Below are 21,173 nucleotides of genomic sequence, written 5' to 3' on the forward strand. Positions count from 1 at the left end.
ATATTTGCATGACTAGGGCTTTCTTAATATCTATAAAAGAAAAATAGAAATCATACACTAGGTAAGTCAGATGACATTTGGGTTGGATGATTAAGTTGGCCTTACAGAGTAGGTAAATGGGTGTCAGATGTCTCAGATATGACACACTAAAGATGGCACAGTAGCTCTAATGTACTATTGTGGCCTGGAACGCATAAACTAAATATAATCATGAGAAAACATCAAGCAGCCTGAAAGTGTGGAATATTCTCCTTTCTGATATTGTTAATGTCTTAACAGGCAAAAGTAAGGAACTTTTCCCAAATTAAAGATATTTTTGTGACAGAGTTTCACTAAGTTGCCGAAGCTTGCCTCAAATTTGCAATCCTCCTGCCTCATCCTCTTGAGTTGCTAGGACTACAGTGTGTGCCACCATACCCGGCTAGAGTAACAATAAACTGTATGGTACTAACATAAAAACAGATACATAGAGCCATGGAACCAAATAGAACAAAGAGACAAACTCACACAGATGCACTCTGACCCTTGGCAAAGGCTCCAAAAATAGTTTGACATACAGACGGCCTTTTAAACAAATGGTAGTAACTTCAGTTAGAATGGTAGCCATCAAAATACAAATAATAATAATATAGAATAAAATAATAATAATAAAGCTAGAGAGAATATGGGGAGAAAGGAAAACTTTTACACTGTTGTTGGGATTGGAAATTGGTACAACAGCTATGGAAATCAGTATGGAATCCTGCTATCCTCAAAATAGTAGCAATGGAACCACAATGTGATCCAGCTATACCAGACCTCAGTATTTATCCTGAGGAATTTAAGTCAGACACATTACTGCATGTCTCTGTTTACAGTAGCGTAACTCACAATAGTCAATTATGCAATACTTCCTCCTAGACTAGATATTCTAGTTGAGAAAAAGGCTTTAAAAGACATTTCTGCAATTGGAACCTGGGTGGTACACTTGGTAAAAGTGTTAAATCAAGGTTAAACTTACTGAAATGGACAACCATAATATATTTATATTAAAGTACGTTTTTAATCTAAGGAAATCTAAACTGAAAGTTTAAGGAGCAAATGATGGAAAAAAGAACAGAATCTTTGGCAAAATGTTAAAAAGGATTGACTCTTGACCAAATATATATATATATATATATATATATATATATATATACATACACACACATACACACACACACACACATATATACATATATATATACACACACATATATATAATTATTCTTTCTGATATCATATAACTTTTCTGAAAGTATGAAATCATTTCTAAATAACGTTTTTTAAAATAATTGAATAGTATTCTTCAAACAAAAGAAGAATTCTTCACCAGGAGACTTATATAACACAAAATGCTCAAGAAATTTCTTCAGATTGAAGTAAGTAAAGATGGAAATTTGGGTCAAGAAATGAAAACAACAATGTGTGAGTTTAAAAACATACTAAAAAGTATCAAAAGAAGATTTGAAATTGTGAAACAATAAATTAGTGAAATGAAGACATGCCAATAAAAATTATTCAAAGTGAAAAACAGAAAAATACTAGCAATCTATTTTTCTAAATATGGTGAATATTATAAACCCAAAAGTCTAAGCTCAATAAACCCCATAAGCAATATAACTGCCAAGACTATTGTAGTGAAAATGCTTATAACAATTTGTAAAATAAAAAAATCTTTAAAGAAGCCAGATTTAAAATGTCAAATTAATTACAAAGGAACAAAGAAAAATATAAGATCTCATTGTTTTTCAGGATGATGGAAGTAAGAAAAATATGCTGTAGTTTGATTTGAGACCCTGTGAAACTTAATTCTCAGAGCAACAGCACTTATAGGTGGGCCTTTTATTGTCTAGGTCATGAAATTCTCCCTCAGGGATGGCATTAGTACCTTTATAAAAGGACTTGAGGGGTCTTATCTTACCCTTCCTTCTCTTCTACCATGTGAGGGCACAGTATTTCCTTTTTGCCCTTATACCATGGATGATGAAGTATTTCGCCTTTGCCCTTCTACCATGCGAGGGTGCAGAGAGAAGGCACTATCTTGGAAGCTGAGAATGAGCTCTTACCACATATCACATCTGCTGACCCCATGATCTTTGACTCTCCCAGTCTCCAGAATTGTGAGAAACCAATCTCTATTATTTACAAATTATCCAGTCTAAGGTGAGAATATATGAATATTCCTCATGAACACTGATGCAAACACTTTTTAAAAAGCAAAACATATCTAACAATATAAAGAATTATGACCATGTGTGTTTTGCTCCAAGAAGGGTAAGTTATTTTACTATCTTAAATTTTATTATTATAATTCACCATATTAAGCTAAAAAGGAAAATTCTTATTGTTATCTCAATGCGGATAGATAAAACACTTGACAAAATCCAATATCTATTCCTAAAAAGAAATTTCCTCAACATGATAATGGTCATTTGTGAAAATCTATAGCTAATATCATATTTAACGGTTATAGAATGCATGCTTTCCTCCAGAGATCAAGTATAAGTCAAAGATTCCAATTCTTACTGGTTCTATACAGGTTTCTACCAGAGGTTCTATCTATCCAGTGCAATAAGACAAGAAAAAGAAAAAGATGCTTTCTGATTTAAAAACAAGTGGAAAACGTGTCTTTCTTTAGAGACAACATGATTATCTCACAGAAAATTCTATGGGATCTTAAAAAATTCACTAAAGCTAGGTTGTTTAGCTAAGTTACAGTATGAAACATAAACACACAATATCAATTTTATTCTATATATAAGCAACTAAAAATTGAAAATCACTTTCTTAAAATATCCTTTCAGAATGGCAGCAAGAATTTTGAAATACTTGAGAAAATCTCTGACAAAGTATGTGCAAAACCTAGATAATGAAAACATAATGCCTTCCTGGGAGATATTTAGGAAGATGTAAATAATAGACTTTGCTCAAGATTTTGAAGACTCCCTTTTGTTAAAATTCCAATTCTCATCCAATTATCTATATAAACAAGGAAATCCTTGTCAAATTATAGTAAAATTGATTCTAAAATCATATGAAAGTGCAAAAAGCCTAGAATAGACAAATGAACCTTGAAGAAGGACTTAGTTGGGCAACTAACAATGACTGACTTAAAGATTATTATGAATCTATAGTAATCATGACTTTGTGCCACTAGATAAATTGTTCAATGGAACAGAATAGAAAATTCAATAAAAGATACATATATATTGAAAATTTATTTTTGGAAAAGTTTTGCAAAAGTAATTCAGTGGGTAAATAACAATATTTCCAACAATGATGTTAGAACAACTGGGATATCTACACATTGATATTCCAGAAAAAAAAGGAAGGAAGGGAGGGAGGGAGAGAAGAAAAGTAAAGAAAAAGAAAGAGAAAAACTAACTTGAAATGAAACCTTGTACCACATGGAAAATATAACTCAAAATGAATGATAAAGCAAAACATAAAATCTTTCTCTTTAAACCCAAATGTATTACATTTGGAATCTATAAATGGAAATATAAAATCTAAATCTAAAAATATTTATAAAAAGAAAACTTAGGAGAAGTTGTTTATCATCTCAAGTTTGGTAAAGATTTTTTAAATTGAATACAAACAGCACAAACAAAAAATAAAAATAGCAATAAATTGGACTTCATTGAAGCTAAAAATTTCCCCTTTATAACACGCTCTTCTCAAGAGAATTAAATGACAAGCCACAGAATGAGAGAACATATTTGAAGTCATATGACAGGGGCTTGTATTCCAAATACATAAAGAATTCTCAAAACAACCACCCAACCCAATAAAATATAAACACAAAAACTATAAACAGACACTTCACCCAAGATGATATACAGATGGTGGATAAGCACATAAAAAGTTTCCCATTATCATCAGTTATTAGTATAATGCAAATTAAAAGTGTGAAATATAATACCATTATATACATGTAGGAATGGTTGAAAAAATAAAATGTAAAGGACTGTCCATACCAACTGTTGGCAGAGTGTGGGTTAGCCACCATTCATATACTGCTGGTGAAAATATAAAATTGCATAACCCCTTTAGAAAGAGTTTGGTAGTAATTTTTTTTTAATGTATACCTGCCATTTGACCCACCTAATATACTCTTAGATATTTACTCAAGACAAAGAATATGTCCATACAAAACATTATCTATTCACTATTCACCTCTACTTTACAAATCTCAAATTGGAAACTATATCAATAGCCATAAATGTATGAATGTGTAATCAAACTATTTTACCTCCATATCATCAAATACCATTCAGCCTCAGCAATAATAAGGAATGAACCTTATTATTGCTACATCTTCAACATGGAAAACATCACTGTACTTGAGTGAAAGAAGCTAAGAGAGAGAGAGAGAGAGAGATTTAACTTACATAAAGTTCTAAAATATAGAAACTAATTTAGAGTGACAGAAAGCAGATCAGTGGTAGCTTGGGAATGAGTATAGCAGGCAGGGGGCAGGAAGGAGGGATTAAATATGTCAAGACTTATCAAATCTTATGATATAAATATGTGAAGTTTATTATATTTAATTTCTACACAATATAGATAATGAAATACAAAATATAAAATAAAATACAAAGAAGAGAATCACTTGATTTTTTCTATTCAAGTATATTCCTATATGTTAAAAATCTTAACTGAGATGAAGAAAAAAAAATTTCAACTACTGTGCACCTCATGTCAGAGTCAAGATATAATATTGAATTTTTCCTATTTCTTCTCTACTCTTAAGATGCGAGACAGTTACCCCATTGTCATGGCAGGATGAAATTTAGGGAAATTAAATATAACTAGTGTTTTGCTCTGTCCCTGAGCCCTAGAACAGGGTTTAATTTAACTTAGTCATATGAATTATGGGACCTGAATCAGTCCATTTTTATCACCACACACACCCTTCCTATCATAATAACTGTTCTATGGTAGAAGGGAATTTCTCTATTGCTTTTCTGCCAGATCCAAGCATCTGAAACATAATAGAGGAGATCATTATGTATTCATTGAATCAACATATTGTAATTTTTTCAATATATTAAAGGGGAGCGGTTATTTATTATTTACCTGTGTACTCCCTAAGAATACGCACTTGGTGCCTATACTGTTCTATGAATGGAGCATGAGTTTTATGAGATAGATCAAGATTACTGAGGCTTCCATCTTTGAAATCTAAGATTTGGGGTCCCAAGATTAAGGGGATGTGGTAGGACAGTGATCGATTTAAGAAAGAATCCTGCATCTCTGAATTACAAGAATAAGAATGAATATACAATGTTTTAACATTTTAAAAAGCATGTTCTAATTCTGTTCACTAAAATATTCTTAGAAACTATAACAAATTCACCACCAGTAATCACCTCTTGAGTCTGGATTGTGGTCTCCAGGGATCCTTGAAAAATTGTTGATTCCAGGTACAAGATGAACCTGGAGTACTTTATCAAACTAGAAAGTAAAAAAGTCATCAAAAATAGCTGGAGTTGAGCCTGGCACAGTGGCACACACCTGTAATCCCAGCAGCTCAGGAGGCTGAGGCAGGAGGATCCAGAGTTCAAAGCCAGCTTCAGTCAAATTGAGGCACTAAGCAACTCAGTGAGACCTGTCTCTAAATAAAACACAAAATAGGGCTAGGGATGTGGCTCAGTGGTCAAGTGCCCTGGTGTTCAATCCCTAGTACTAAGAAGGGAAAAGGAAATGGCTGGAGTCGCATCCAAATTGCTGAGGGACCAACTGCTGGCAATGATGGTAGAATTTGATCATCATTGAGAATAATAACTGCCACGCATTGAAACACATAACATACATTTAAATCTGTGAGTTTAAAAGGATACCAAGAAAAATTTTCTATTGTCACTTTGGATGTTGCTAAAGAATGATTTGTCTCTTGGAAATAGATAAGTAAAGGGAAACCAAACATTTATCCTGTCCTTCCCATATGAACGAACCTTAACATCATTTTGCACCCATTAATAGCATAATGAATGTATGCAATGACCATCAGTGGCTGCTAACATCACAGAAATAACCAGATACAGTTGTTCCTGATGAAAGTATGTGGACACAATCAAGCCTCTACAGTAAATACCCATTTATAAGAAATATGAAGGACAGAAACACATGCTAAACAATACTACAGGGTTTCAAGCAGCAAAACACAGATTTTAGAAAATTCCACAAGTAAAGCAATCTATTTTTTTCCAAAAAAAAAAAAAATTAAATAAAATAAGAGAGATATTTTTTAAAAATAAGAGAAAATAAGATAAAAAGAAGAGAGAGATAGAAAACAATAAAATATTTTCAAGGCAAACATTGAACAATTACAACAAAATGATGTAATATTGAACCTGATTCAATTCGCTGTTATTAAAAAATATATAAGACGATTGGGAAAATGTGAGTAATCTGATATGTGATAATATCCAAGTCTTAAATGTTCCTAGATGTAGTTAGGGTAATACAGTTATATTCTTAAAATATCATTATCTTTTAGATGTCCTAAAAATTTTATGGACTAAATGACATGATAGGGTATCCAATATTTCTTCAAATTAAAATAAAGTGATACAGGGTATAATTAAAAGACAATTAGTTATGATGAATAATTAGTAAGGTTTGGGTGACAGGCTCATAGGTTCCATTTTACTATTTTGCCTATTATTTTATATGCTTAATTTTAAAATGAAATTCATAAAAGATTAAGCTAAGGCAAAATAAAACTTATAACCCAAAGAATTAAGAAAATGATATTTTACTTTCAAAACATATTCCCTATTACCTTCTGAAAAAGAAACAGTTTCTTCAGATTTAAAGTAGCTGCTTATAAATCATTCAATATCAAACACAGGGCAGGGGGAAGGAGACAAATGTAAATGATGGGAGTCTACGTGCACTAAAAATTGAACATACATGAAATATAACTGCCTCTGAAATGATAATTCCAGTTTATGCTAAAGTGGGATTGGATTAACAAACACCACCTCAGGATCAGAACTATTTTGCAAAGCAAAATACACTAGCAAACAAATATGTGAAAGATGTTTACCCTTTAGGAAAAGACAGGCATAGGTAATTGCAACCAAGCTCTAAGCCTGTTTGTAAACAGTGATACTGTATTTTCAGCGCCTCACAGATTGTGGTCTAAATATTTGGCATCTTTAATGTCTTTCAAAGATATTAAATGTTGCAGGCATGTGAGAAAGGTCATATATCATTTCTGATTTGTTTTCGACATTGCTGGCAAATGTGCATTTGTGCACGGCTATCTTTAATAAACTGCAAGCTTTCCTGTTTGTTAGATGGCTTCCCCCACTTTGAATAATTTATTGTCCCCCACATTATTGGCATCACTTCTGAAAGATGTGAGCGGAAAAGGGATACTAATATATCACATTAAAAAATAAGTCAGAGAAAACTCTAAATCAGTGTGTTATTTTAAACAGCTTCTACTCATTAGGGAGAAAACTTATGAACCCAAAGTAAAAATGCCTCCTAAATCTGTTCAGTGAAGCAAAGAAGAGCAACGGAAACGGTCATGTTTGTTGATCACCATTGTAAGATTACTTTGCATGTATCCTGAGCTCTGTGAGCTAAGTGGTCTCCTAGGTTTTATTCTTTATTCTAATTTCATTCTGTAAAGGGAGTAAAAGCAAATGAAAAAAAAACTCAATCTTGACATCCTCCTGAGAGAGGAATATGCCATAGTAATCAATGCTGAAGATAGAATTATCTGGGCACTTGGAACTGGGGGCTCATTTTGACTGGCTCCTAATTATATCAACCCTCAGGGATACAGATTCCCTACCCATAAAGAAGGACCAAACTGGGACTACTGATCAGGAGACCTCAGCTCAATGTAACTTAGGGGCAGTAAGAGCTGTTGAAATTAAAACTAGCTAAACCAATAGGCAATAAACTTCCTGTCAAAGATGCTTTAGGCCACTAGTTTTCAAACCTTCTAGTTTTCTAACCTTCTGAATGCCTTTAGAAATGCATTAGAGGTATGAAACTTCTCTACATAAAAGTACTTATATTAAGCAAAACTTTGCTACCATATTGTGAACTCACTGACCCCACACATCCCATTAATGATTCAAAATAAGTTTCTGCATTTGGAGGTATCTTTAAGTAGATACCACCCAGAGTCCCCGTCTGCTCTAAGATTCTATTTTAGGGAAGATTTTTTTTTAAATAAAGAAGAATTAAAAGTGATTTTAAATTATTCCATCTTGCCATCTCTAATTATTCATAACCTGGCAAAATTGCCCTGATTTATTGGAAGTGAAATAATTACATAGGATTTTGGCTTGATTTTTATGAAAGCCAGTGATGGAGACAACCCCACAAAAATCAATTATACACTTTCTCCCCTTGGCATAAACACCCCCTGCTACAATTCCTTTCTTAGCACATTTGCTCATCTTGCTGCCTACCACTTCCCATTCTACTTGTCCAAATTCAGTGTTTTTTTCTTTTTCTTTCTTTTCTTTTCTTTTTTTTTACATACATACACTCTGCCTTTATCCTCCCACTCTGGAGATTTCCCTGGTATTTCAGGCCTTGCTCATCTCCCCTTATCCAAACGCCTACAAGATAAAGTCTGGTGCACCGTTCCACGCATATTATATTCTGTCACATGCTGTTAGTTTCACTATTTTTATGTGTATGTTTCATTTCTGAAAATAGATAGTAAAATTCTAGATCATAGCGAACTGGACAAATCTTCTACCTTCTCTTTATGTCTAGAACACACTCTAGATACTAACCCCTGTCGACTAAAACCCAGTCTTTGGTTTCTGTCATTGATGGTTTCCTCGTGTTCTAAGACACAATAAGATCCCGGTGAGGTAACATGAAGGAGGATGTTCAGAGCCTTGAGAAGTGAGGACCTGGCGCTGTCCAAGATTGCCTCCTTGTAACAGGGTCTCCCTTGAAGTTGCCCTGTGCTTTCCCTGAAGGAGGACCCAGTCTTTGTCTTAACTGACTCCATTTTGTCCCTCTAACCCATATCACTCCTTAAATTATTTGTCCTCCCCAGCTTCCTTCAGGCAACCATCTCATCTGGGAATAGAAACTGCCACCAAATAATAATGATTTCCCTGGTGACAGCAGGACTCTAAGAGAACCGCCCTCACCCCACAGAACCAGACCTGCAAACAGACAGAGGCAGGATTGAGACTGCTCTGCATATGCCTACCTCTCACTTTCCACTTCTGTCCTGCCCCCGCGTAATCCTGTTGTCAGTATGGAGAAGATAGTTTTCTTCCATCTTCCCAGTATGGCCACACCAAAATAAACTCCTTTCCCTTCCAGCCCAACCACAACTTCTGTCTGCCTGCCTGCCTGCCTGTGTCTGCTAACTAGACTCTTAAAGTGGCAGATGGTTAAATCCAGTCTGTTGGGACCCCAGAGTTAGTCCTCTGGTGTAGGACTCCTGTAACACCATGTATAAAATCAACACGCAGTTTGGAGTATTATATTTTATAGAAATAATGATTAAGGGAATGCTCCGAGTTTTGATCAAAAAGTTTAAAATACTAACAAAAGTAATTGAATGCATTTTTAAATTATCTGGATTTTTTTTCATCATTTTCTAAAAGCTAAAATGATTTTTGTTGCAAAAATGTTTGGTTTTTTTTTTAAATATCACTTGAACATGTTTAGTTAAAGAAATCACTGAAAAACATACTGTGTTCAATTTACTGTGGTTGTAATTATCTAGGACCCACCCCAGCCTCTCTTAAATGGTTCACTGTCACCTTGGAAGGTAGCTTTTCTTTTGCTTTGTTGTGAATATTCGCAGTTGCTGTGGTATTAAACAAGGGGTCAGCACCACTAGAGAATATAGTCAATTGCAAATTCTCAGCCTCAGTATCTAATTAGAGGTAGTGTATGGAATGCCTTCCTTAATTACTTTGGAGTCATTGGGGTATTTCATTAGTCTCAGTTTTTATCTTGTAACTTCATTCATAAAATATGTTCCTTATCAATTAGCTCCACTGGGAACTGATCAAGGCCCTGTGCATCCTGCTGTCTGTGTGATCTCTCGGCCCTGAAGGAGAAGGTCAGAATTCCTCTACATAATAACACTTTCAACTCTATCATACCACTAAGAGCATCATGAAGGGAAAAGAGATATTATAAGCAAGAGATTAGGTTGTTTATGAGACAAAATACTGTCCTTAAATTTTGCTGAAAATATTAGGTAAAATTACATCCTTAAAAGAGTTAAACAACAAATGTCATTTATACATAAATTGATCACAGGTTCAGTCCATACTTCTCCTAGAAATTATCCTCTCCAGTGATGTTTTAAAAAGAGAAATTAAAAGGTTCCCTTTGAGTATGAGACTCTAATCAGAGAGAAATAAAAAGTTCATGCTACAAAGAAAGATGGCTTCAGGGCAGAACAGTAAATTCAACGTATTTTCATGGCTGAAGAACATTAAGATGGAGGGTTAAGTTACAAAGATGCAGGCGTTGGTTGGCAATGCTATCGAACACACAGGATCCTTTCCCTGAGATGTGAAATGCCAGGCTCCATGGTAGGCAACAAGATGATGTATGGTGCTTGATGTCTTTTTTATAAAAAGAATTCAGATCTCATAGCATCCAAGAAAATGGTGCTCAGACCTCAAAACTTGTCATTGATTGATTAACCATTGCCATTTTTCAAACAATTACAAAACTCAGTGACTTAAAACAACAGATATTAAGTTGCTTATGAGTTACCTGGCACAAGAATTGCATAGAGAGAGCCAATAAACAATCTACCACAAATGCTGTCTGTGCAGATGCAGAAACCAAGGGGTCTGAGGAGCCACAGGGGCAGTATCATGGTTGTATGGATCATCCACTGACATGTATTTTCTGTCTCTTGAAATTTTCACAAGGAACTAGATCATCCTGGTCTGTTCATTTACTTCTCTGGGGTCAGTAGATCTCCCTGGTTCCCCCAGAGTGGGGAGAGGTGAGACCACTTAAAAGAGACCCTGAGTGGAGATGCGGTGTTGCACACCCACAGGACAGTTTTCCCCTGGTTGTGATCATTTTCAGAAGATAATTCTCTTGGTTTCCAGTCACATGGTTTCTCCAGGTGGTAACTTCTCCCTGAAATGTACATATCTTCTTTTTCAATATTTCTATATTCACAGAAATTGTTCATTTTACAATGTTTCCCAATTACTTAACACCTGAACACAATAAAAAAATGATTTAGCCTTTTCTCCATCATAATATTCCTTCTAGAACATATGAAGTTTGGGGCTACACAATGGTCCTTGACCTGACCACAGATCAAGTCCTGCTTTCAGTGATTATTGCACTGATGGGCAACGTTAGTCTTAAAGAGGACAGAAAAGCAGAATTTGGAGCCTCTAATCAACTTCTCTCATCTCCTAGAGATACAACTAGAAGTAAATTGGTGGAAGGGTAGTGGCACCACATTTTCTTACATCTTTTCTTTGAAATAGCAAATTTTTCCATCTCCAACTTGCATAATATACACATTACTTACAGAAAGCCTACAATCCAAAAGAAAAATGAGGTCAAAATCACAAATAAATATGAAAAATAAATTTCCTAATGCAGTGTTTCCGCAGTTGTTCAAATGCAAAACTACCCACGAAATACAGGGAACATTTGAATGTGTTGATGGAGGGTGGAAATTATCTATCAAATAAGTTGGCAGAATACATTTCAATCTATTGTCATTATCTTGAAGGAAATGGTACCATTTCAGTTGACAATTTGCAGAATGAGCAATGAGATGCAGGTCCTATTTAAGGCATGATTTTCCTTATGGGAAGGCACTGGGGAGACAGCAGAGGAACCCTAAATGTGAGCCTCCCTCTGCCTGAGCCAATTATGGAAAACACAGACATAACCTAATGTCTAAGTACTATGTACATGATATATTGTTATTTTGTTCAAGGGCCCCGAGGCAAAAGAAAAATCAAAATAATTTTTACAATAGCACCTGTTTGAAAATAAGCAATTTATTCCATCCTTATAAAATATTTATGGATTTCAAATGGATGTCCTTGAATAAGGCCATTCGTTTCTTTTCTCCACTGAGAATAGGTTAGTTAGAGAAAACTCAAGACCTATTTCCTGTTAATTTAATACAGATCCAAACCTTTTGTGAAAAAGCAGCCACCCAGTAACTTTATTTAGTAAACTTTATTCTTAATGATTCTGCCTTAGTAGTTGTATAAGCAACAGCCCATGGGCCGTTTCACCCATTGAATAGGAAGGAATCACTTCTATGCAATAAAATAATTTGATTTCCATCGAGAAAATGTATTTCAAAAAACCCAAGAGACTGAAGAAAACTATTACTTTTTATTACCCATATCATAATGTTCATCTTAATTACTGCTAAAGCAGGTTCACAGATGTAGTATAATTGAATGTATAACTTTTTAATTGAAAAGGGGAAAAGTATGAGGTTTGAGTTCTAACAATATGCTAGAACTTGAGTTAGATCCTTTCCTTCCAACACACTTTCCTGGGAGAATGAGGCTCTTAGAAATGTCCTAATTGCCAGATATCAACTGAATATTTTGGAATTTGGAGAAATTAGTCTTATATCATCAAGTTCAAAAGAGTTTAGAGCCAGGGCAAAGTGTCAGGACATTGCGTAATGTGGCAAGCCAGCTGAGACTACAGTTAACTCTGCCTTTGATACTTCAATCTATCTCCTTGCAAAAAAAAAAAATTCACATTTTAAATATAGTTTAACAAACAGGGGTCCTCATCTACTTTGCTCAGATGGTCCAATGATCACCCTGTCTTCATGAAATCCAGTGAGAGAGTTCTCCCAAGTTCATGATCTTCCAGGCCTCCATTAGGAGCTTCTCTTATGGAAAACAAGCCTTTAGGACATGCAAGCCTGCAAACCAATACTTTGAGCCCATTGGAATTCTACTTCTTCCCAAGAACACAAATCAAGAAAGGCAGCTCAGCTGTGCCCCTGACTCCCTCCTCCTGCAGACGGGCAGAGATGCCTAGAGGTCTGTCCAAATTGGCTTTGAGGAAATGGGAATCCTTTAAGGTCTTTGGGACTTTAGTTTTTCCATTTATAATCCAAGCCTTAACCTTCTATTTATACCTAACAGACAAAAAAATAACCTACCTATTTTGGTGGTCTAAACTTTCAACCATTGTCGTACAGGTTGAGGGAAAGAAACTTCCAGTCGTATTACTGCGTCATTTCTACTCCTTCCATCTGTAAGCGAACTGTATTTTTCACCTGTTTTCTTTTTCCATATGAACTCATTTGATGTTTCCCTGATGTGCTGCGACAGAACAGGCAGTGGCCAAAGCTTACTGAAAGAGCATCTGAGGCTCTCAGGAATAAAATTTAATTGTAATAGGATGCTTCTGTTAGATTCTTGTTATCTGGGTATGCATGCTAACATGTAACTTCTTTTCAGACCTTCCATTTTGCCAAAAACATCAATTAGTCTGACTCATCAAATCCCCTCTTTATATTCTGTAGCATGTATTTGACATGTTTCTATTTATGCACCAGAGAACAGCCACTCGAACTTCCACCGAAAACATCCTCTGAATGCGTAGATGGTAATCATATGCTTAGACAGCAAAGGAAGCCTTTCATGACTATTTTTAATGTATCTATAACCACTTCAGATGTCTTTTTGGAAACCAGCTGCAGAATCAATGTGTTCAAAATGGTGTCATTCCGTCGTCGCTGTGTATCGGCTCCCATCAATTTCTCAAAGGCCAGGTTCTCTGTGTACACCAAGGCAGAAGGAGTGATATGACTTTAAGGGTGTGGGTTATAATTCAAGTATGATTGTATTAGCATAAAAGAACATAAGCTGCTTTTTCTGAATGCAAACATGGTCCCTAAACCGAGGATGTAAATTAGTATTACAATGAAAGCCGCCAGAAGGACAGAAGCTTGGAAGTGTTCTCTTCTCCAAGCAGCAGGAGCCTGTTCAGGTCCTGCTGTTTTGAAAACCTTTCTCCCCCCATGCAGGCTGCCCTGCTAAGAGAAATCCATTTGAATATTTTGGCAATCACAGAGGCCCCCACATAAATTATGGATACAGAAATGCAGAAGACAGTCTAACAAATGGAACACGGTGGAATCTGTTTTTCCGCCGCCATATGGTGTCGACAGAATGCCACTTTGTTTCTCTGGGAAACAGCTCATCATTAAAAAATAAATAGCATCTTTTCTGTGGGGAGAGAACCCACAGTCATTATTTTGAAAAATAACAAACAGGAAACTCTGTCCTTTCATTTTACAATCTTTTTTTCCCCTTACATTATTATTATTGCTGCACACATAGACTTTTTCTTCCAGGAAAACTCATGATGGCTTGTACCTTGTTGGTGCACAGAACTCAACATCGTGTTTTCTTGATTGTGGAGCTGCGTCCAAGCACAACACACACCATGGAAAATCAGGACACTTCGTTATAGAACTTCTTTCCTTTGGAAAACCTAAGCTTTCAACCTAACATAAGGATTTCATGCTTATAGTCACAATGCCCATAAACCATCCCAATTTATGGAAAGTTTCACAATTTGCAAATTGAATTGGGATGTCTTTATTAATTATGAAATAAAGTTGTTACTGGAATTCATTCCAGAATGTATTTGATAATTTACCCTCTCTGGAGCCCAGGAAAAATTTTTATCATCTTCCACAATTAAATATGAAAGTCATCCATTTCTTTCTCTATCTTTCAACTCTTCTCTGGGGTTGTTCCCCTTCCTTCCCCTGCAAAGAAACTTTTTTTTTTTTAAACCAGCACCTATGTAATCTGTCTAAAAATCAGACTGCTAAAGATTTGTCTGCGGTGCTGTCTGTACACAAATCACAGTTTTCAAATCAGCATAATTCCCAAAGTATTTTTATAAACATTGTTTTATTTGATGTTCAAATAGCACCGAGATGTGGGTAGGAAAGGTTATCATCTCTTCCTTGCAAACAGAAAAATGGATAGAGGGGTTGAAATAACTACCCTAGATCTTTGTGCCAATGTTGGCCCTAGAACTTCTGACTCCCAAGTAAGTACTTTTTCCATAACACTCTGTTAGCTGAGCCAGAAAGAAATATGATCTTTACCATTATTTCTCATCTTCCATCATTCCTTCAGTGATAGTCTCTGACCATAAGGCTAGATTGTTCTTGATATTGATTATGTATTACCTGTTTCCTCCCATATCAGGAACAAATTCTAAGACAGGGAAGTAAATGTTTCTAAAAGTCAGTTATCACAGAGCAAAAGAAGAGTGTATACCTATAAAGGTTGTACTATGTTTCAAAAGCATTTTGTTTTTTAAGATTTCAAGGCCAGACTTATCTGTTCCCATTTGCTGAACTCCGTAGAACTCAGAGTCAGATGATGTGTTCAAGTTAATATGCAAGTTTTAATTTTGGTTTATTAATATAATGTCATCCTGGAATAAGCAATAATTTTATAATATGTTTTGTTGAAACGTATGACTAGGAAAGTTTCACTGATGTTGGATAAATGAGGAGAACACAAAATCTGAATCCCCTGTGAACCAGAAATCAGGAAGGTTCATCCCCTTCTCTTCCCAAGCTGTCTGTCAACACCTTACTCTTTTCTGCAACATAACATGGAGTCTCTTTCATTTGAAAGAGCCCTCACACCTTCATTTGATTGAATCTGTTTCTATTACTCCTAAAGAAAGCTTATTGGAAAATATAAGTAATCTCAGGGTGCATATGTTACTTTCCTTTTCTTTTATTCAACTCTTCAAGTTTTGGCCTTTAATATTCCTCCAATTCATATTTGAGTAGAGGATTTTGCAAATTAAGAAGCAGGAAAATATTTCATATCTGCAAAGTACCAAGGCATATGCTTTGTTCCTTGTTGTTGGAAACACTGTTCTTGAGAAATTACATACAACTAGCAGATGATTTCACAATGTTATTGATAGCTTATCAATAATGATACTGCTGGCTGTGTGGCATCAAGGACAGCAAGCCAAGGATCCCATAATGTAGTGCAAGCACCAAAAGCAAAGATTTTAAAAATGAGCAATAAAAAATTGGTAGTAAATTGATTGCATTATTTGGTAGTGTGTTCCCGTGGTTCACTCTTAATGCTATGGCTGGTGATTTGCACACATCATGTGTAAGATAACCTACCCAACAGAAAACTGAATTAATTCAGCACAGACTTGTATGTTGTATATGCCAGGTAACAAGGACAGAATATATATCATTATTATCAATTAAAAACCAGTCACCAGGGCAGGGGTTGTGGCTCAGCGGTAGCATGCTCATCTAGCACGTGAAAGGCCCTGGGTTCTATCCTCAGTACCACATAAAAAAATAAAATAAAATAAAGGTATTGTGTCAGCTACAACTAAAATAAAAATATTAAAAAAACAGTCACCAATCACTGTGTTGCATAATTTTAAGCATGAGTTCTAGACCTAGAGGAAAAATATGTGAGTGAGGAGTTCTAGGAAGAATCTGGATTGTATTATTTATGCTTGTCCTTTAATAAAAAGAATGAAGAATTGAGGGTATAGTAGCTATAAATAATTAAAATTTTAAAAAAAATTAACATCAAGTTCCTCCTTTGCAGTAGCCACATTTCAAGTGCTCAGTAGTCATGTGTCTAGCGGCTGCGGTACCGACTAGCAGATATAGAATATTTCCATCATCATCAAATATGTTAATGGCAACATGAATACAGTTCATTCAACATTTCTATGAGATTCTTTCATTTATTAAACAACATCCTTTATTGATATATGCTTTCCAAGGGAAACGTCATGCAGATTAGAGAGATTTAGTATACAAACTCTAGGTCTGACTTCCCTCCTAATTTGTTATAGGGAGAGCCTCAGGAGCTCTTGGTCTTCCCTTCCTGCCTAGTAAAAGAGACCACAATGACAGCCACTACACCGGGCTGCTTGTGAAGATATTTTAGAAGAAACAAGCCTAAGGTATTGACTAGCTTCTAAGTACCCTGTAAGTGGTTTAATTATACTAGTAGTCCTGCTCACTAGATTGTGTCCATAAATTTAGATCCAATTGTTAAGCCATCTTTTCTTTTATCATGCTAGAGAAGGGTCGCTCCTTTTTTTTGCTAACAACAATCATAAAATGAATGCTTATCAATTATGTAATATGACTCCAGTAGACATATATTTAGGTTCAAGTTCTGCATTTGCCACACAATTCACAGTGAGTCCTACACCCTGTTGCATCACATTAACCCTTCTTTTCTGAATGTCTAACTTGGTATGATAATAGTCTTTATAAGAATTGAACTAATTTGGGCACAGCTCTTAAGACAGTTGTAGATTCATTGAATGGTGGCCTCTTGTGTCACTGTTTTCCAGGTGCTTTCATAAATATTTGATAATTCTAATCTTACATTGATTTTAATAGAACCCTATAAAAGATATGTTATCATTTGCTACATTTACCAGATGGAAAACTGAGATTTTAGAAGGTTAAGAAATTTCACCAATTGCATACAGGAGAGAATAGGTGGAGCCAGGATTTGTACCAGGTAGTCTACTCTGAAAGCCAGAGCAACTAACCTCAATCACAGCATCAACCTTGTGGGTTTATTATGGGGATTTTATAGGATAATGCAGGCAAAGCAATTAGCGCATATATTTTCAGTGATTATATTATGATTATGCTTAAGCTCATTAAGTAATGTTTTTCAGCTTGGTAGTAATTTTAGTATTTAGCAATGAGTGGATGGTTATTCCGTTATTAGAGTGGAGGTTGTATCTGATGTTTTAATATTATGGCACATTTTAGAGCCATCTAATATGCATCTGTTATGGTCAATGTGCCATTCCTCCCCTCAAATTTCTTTGTGTTTGAAAATAATAACAATAAGCTATTCTATGCAGACAAACCAGCAAGCAATTGTTACATAAAAGAGGTGCAATGGCAATATAGTTCCTTTGAAACCATAAGCTGCCTTTTGTGGATGAATCTAAAATGAAATGGAAGAGGATAACTGTATGTCGGGAGCTGTCCCCGGACGTGGTGCTGAAGTAAGCATTCTGAACTTCAAGAGCTACACTCGGCCAAGGGTGTGCAAGTTCCCTGCCGATCTGGCATGGAATAACATCAAAAGAAATGCATGGCAGACCACAATTTTCCAGCATGTTGTTCCAGCCTGAAGCAGCCTGTTAATATTAGCATAAAGCAACATAAGTCATTTTGGAAGGCACAGTGGGGGAGACAGTATTTTTTTTTTATTGCTCCTTTTCAGAAATGTGTTAAACTACAACTCTGGATCCTTAAGCTGACTATTTCTGCACCAAGTAACATCTGACCTAAGAAAAGACAAATTCTTTTGGAACCAAATTCAAATTAAAGAATCTTTATTTTAGGTACTGAAGAAAAATAAAAGGCACTGATAAGAGACCATTTAGAAGACCATTTAGAAATTTGGGTTGAGGACAACAAATTGTTATGGTGAAAAAGAATAAGTGGTCTTTTCTCAATATGTAAACATTTTCCTGTATAAATATATTTATAAATATTTTTTCAACCAGTATAGAATAAGATTAACAATAAAAGTAACATATATTTATAAAAACAATTTTGATAAGGGGTTCCCTAAAGTCAGAGAAGTGTCCTTAATATGTATGTTGATATTGCCAGGCTCTTTTAAAAATATAATTGATTAGAATGTTAGATCAAGAAGTCTGACTGGATTTTAAGAAAAATTAAAGTTAATCCTGTATAGGGATTCCTGATTTCAAGATTTTTCAAATTAATTCTCCTGGGAGATATGGTTTAACAGGAACTCATGTGGAAAATGAAGCAAAAGCTAAATATTAGTCTACAGTGTGGTGATGCATGATAAAAACTGATGCAATCCTGGATTGTGTTAAAAGAGATAGACTTTCCTAGTAGTGGGTGGAGATCATTGAGATACATTCTGTACTGCAGAAATATTATCTAGGGTTCAGGTAATTTGTACAGAGACAGTAGAAAATACTCAGATGAGAGGAGGGTACTTGGATAAGTGAGCAAAGTGAGGGAGTTTGGGGAATTTGAGCTGGACAAGAAATGCCTGGGAGCAGAAGAGAAGAAACTGTATCAGTTCCATAACAGCAATTATATTTTTAGGCTCTTTCTACTGTTTTATAACAGTCTCAAGTAGAGTGAAATATGCCCTGGATCGCACATCAACCTCCTCTAAAACTGTACAATCCAGATAAGTTTGTCTTACTTTAGAGATGGAATATTTTCACCTTGCATTGTTTATAATTGGTCTCCTCAGATCGCCTGTGAGCATCTGAAAACCAGATCATGACTTATTCAGGGGTATATTCCCCATAGCACATAAGACTAACTCCAGGAGGCACTAGGTGACTATTTGCTGATTTGCCCCAACATGGCACTCTTCTGCTATTAGATTAAACACTATTCACAAACTGGAGAAGCCTTTCTACTCCAACTTAGCTGTTACTCCTGCTCATCCATATGGGCAATCAAGATGCATTGTCATTAGCACCCTCCTAAATGCCTTATTTGCAGAAGCTAGGCATTTTTTTTTATCAAGGATACATATATAATTCAATAGGGCTTATATAACTCCAGTTATCTAACATTCGAAATCCAAGAAAGGAAATCAAAAGGCTTTGGGGTAGCAAAAGCTATAACTTAATTAGTAAACCTGCAGTGGCCAGGTGATAACTGTATGAAGAGGATAAGGATATCTTCAACCTCCTTCTGTTGCCATTCCCTGTGCATACCATCCTATCGAGCAGTATCCCTCCACAGTTTAAGTCAAACCTGTTCAGGAAAAGGGAACACATCAAATAGGAAAAGGCTATTCTAATATTAACAGCACTTTCAGAAATGCAGTTGAAATTCTTAATAAAAACTATTTCATCTTTTTCCTTTCTTCCCATCACAATCTAAGTTATTGAGGGTAGAAATTCAAATGAACATATCTTACCAAAATATTTATTCAAATAGGAGTGTTTGTGATTTTCAGATGCTTGCTGGCAGAGTGGAAACAGAAAGATAAACGACTTTCTCACCCTGTTTGGGAGTTATTGTTATCTTCTAGTCTGTGATGTTCACTCATTATCCTGGGGTACACAAATCCAGGCAGTGCATAATTTGGGAACCAAAAGTAAAATAGTAAAACATTTCTCAAGATGCTCTCACAATTTCACCATTTTTTTAAAAAAGAATTTAAATGCAGAAAAGATGTATACTTCATATTGCCTCTCCTCAGACATTAAAATTCCCTGCACAAAACCATGTGCATTGCTTTTCTGCAGTATGCTACTGACACTTTGCAAACAGCAGGCTGGCATCCCAGTCCACGTAACTCCTGGGCCTTTTGGAGCAATGCTAGTGTTGCTCAAGTTCTCTCTCCATATTTCACAGATTGAGGCCTAGGGATGGGAGGCAGTCATAACTTTTCTCAGACCCACTGGAAACTTATGAAGTGAATGTCTTCCAGTCTGCTTACCAATGGACAAAATAATCACCTGAGCTGTTTACTTCCATTTTAATCAGTCAGCCAATCAAGTCTGAAATGAGAGCTTGCTTAATTATGCTTTTAGCCCTGTGCTTAGCTCTGCCTTGCAGAACCAAGAGAGTAGAGTGCAGTTTTGCCCTCTAGGAAGCCTGACTTGGACCCACCTGAAACAATTAGAGAACAATATAGGATAAAATGCAATTAAAGGAGAAAATGTTAAGTAGATTGATTGTAAGTGCTTTAAAGGGTTCAGAGGTGTGGGTCCAGCAGGGGGAGAGAGCCCAAAAGAAGAGGTTCCTTTTGTTTTTCATCCCCTTCCCACTTCTTCCTCATTGCATTGTGTAGAATTAAGAGAAACAAGAAGGTGCTTCAGACATGGTCCTGAAGGAAGAGCTGCTGAGCTCATCTGTTCTTGCTATAGGCTGAACTCCCCTTCCATTGTCCCATTGCAAACTGCTCCATGACTGTGTTAAGACCTTCCCCAGGGATTCTGTCACCACCTCTTCCTATACCCTTCTGATTCCTTTCCAGAGTCCACAGACATGCATGCATTTTATCTCTTCTTAATGAGACTGTGGGGTCCCCAGAAGGCCATGAGGGCCCATTAGCAATTGCAGACATTTAAAAAAGCAAAGAAGTTTAGTAGCT

The sequence above is a fragment of the Marmota flaviventris genome, chromosome 14 (assembly GCF_047511675.1).
Source record: "Marmota flaviventris isolate mMarFla1 chromosome 14, mMarFla1.hap1, whole genome shotgun sequence".
Classification (NCBI taxonomy): Eukaryota; Metazoa; Chordata; class Mammalia; order Rodentia; family Sciuridae; genus Marmota; species Marmota flaviventris.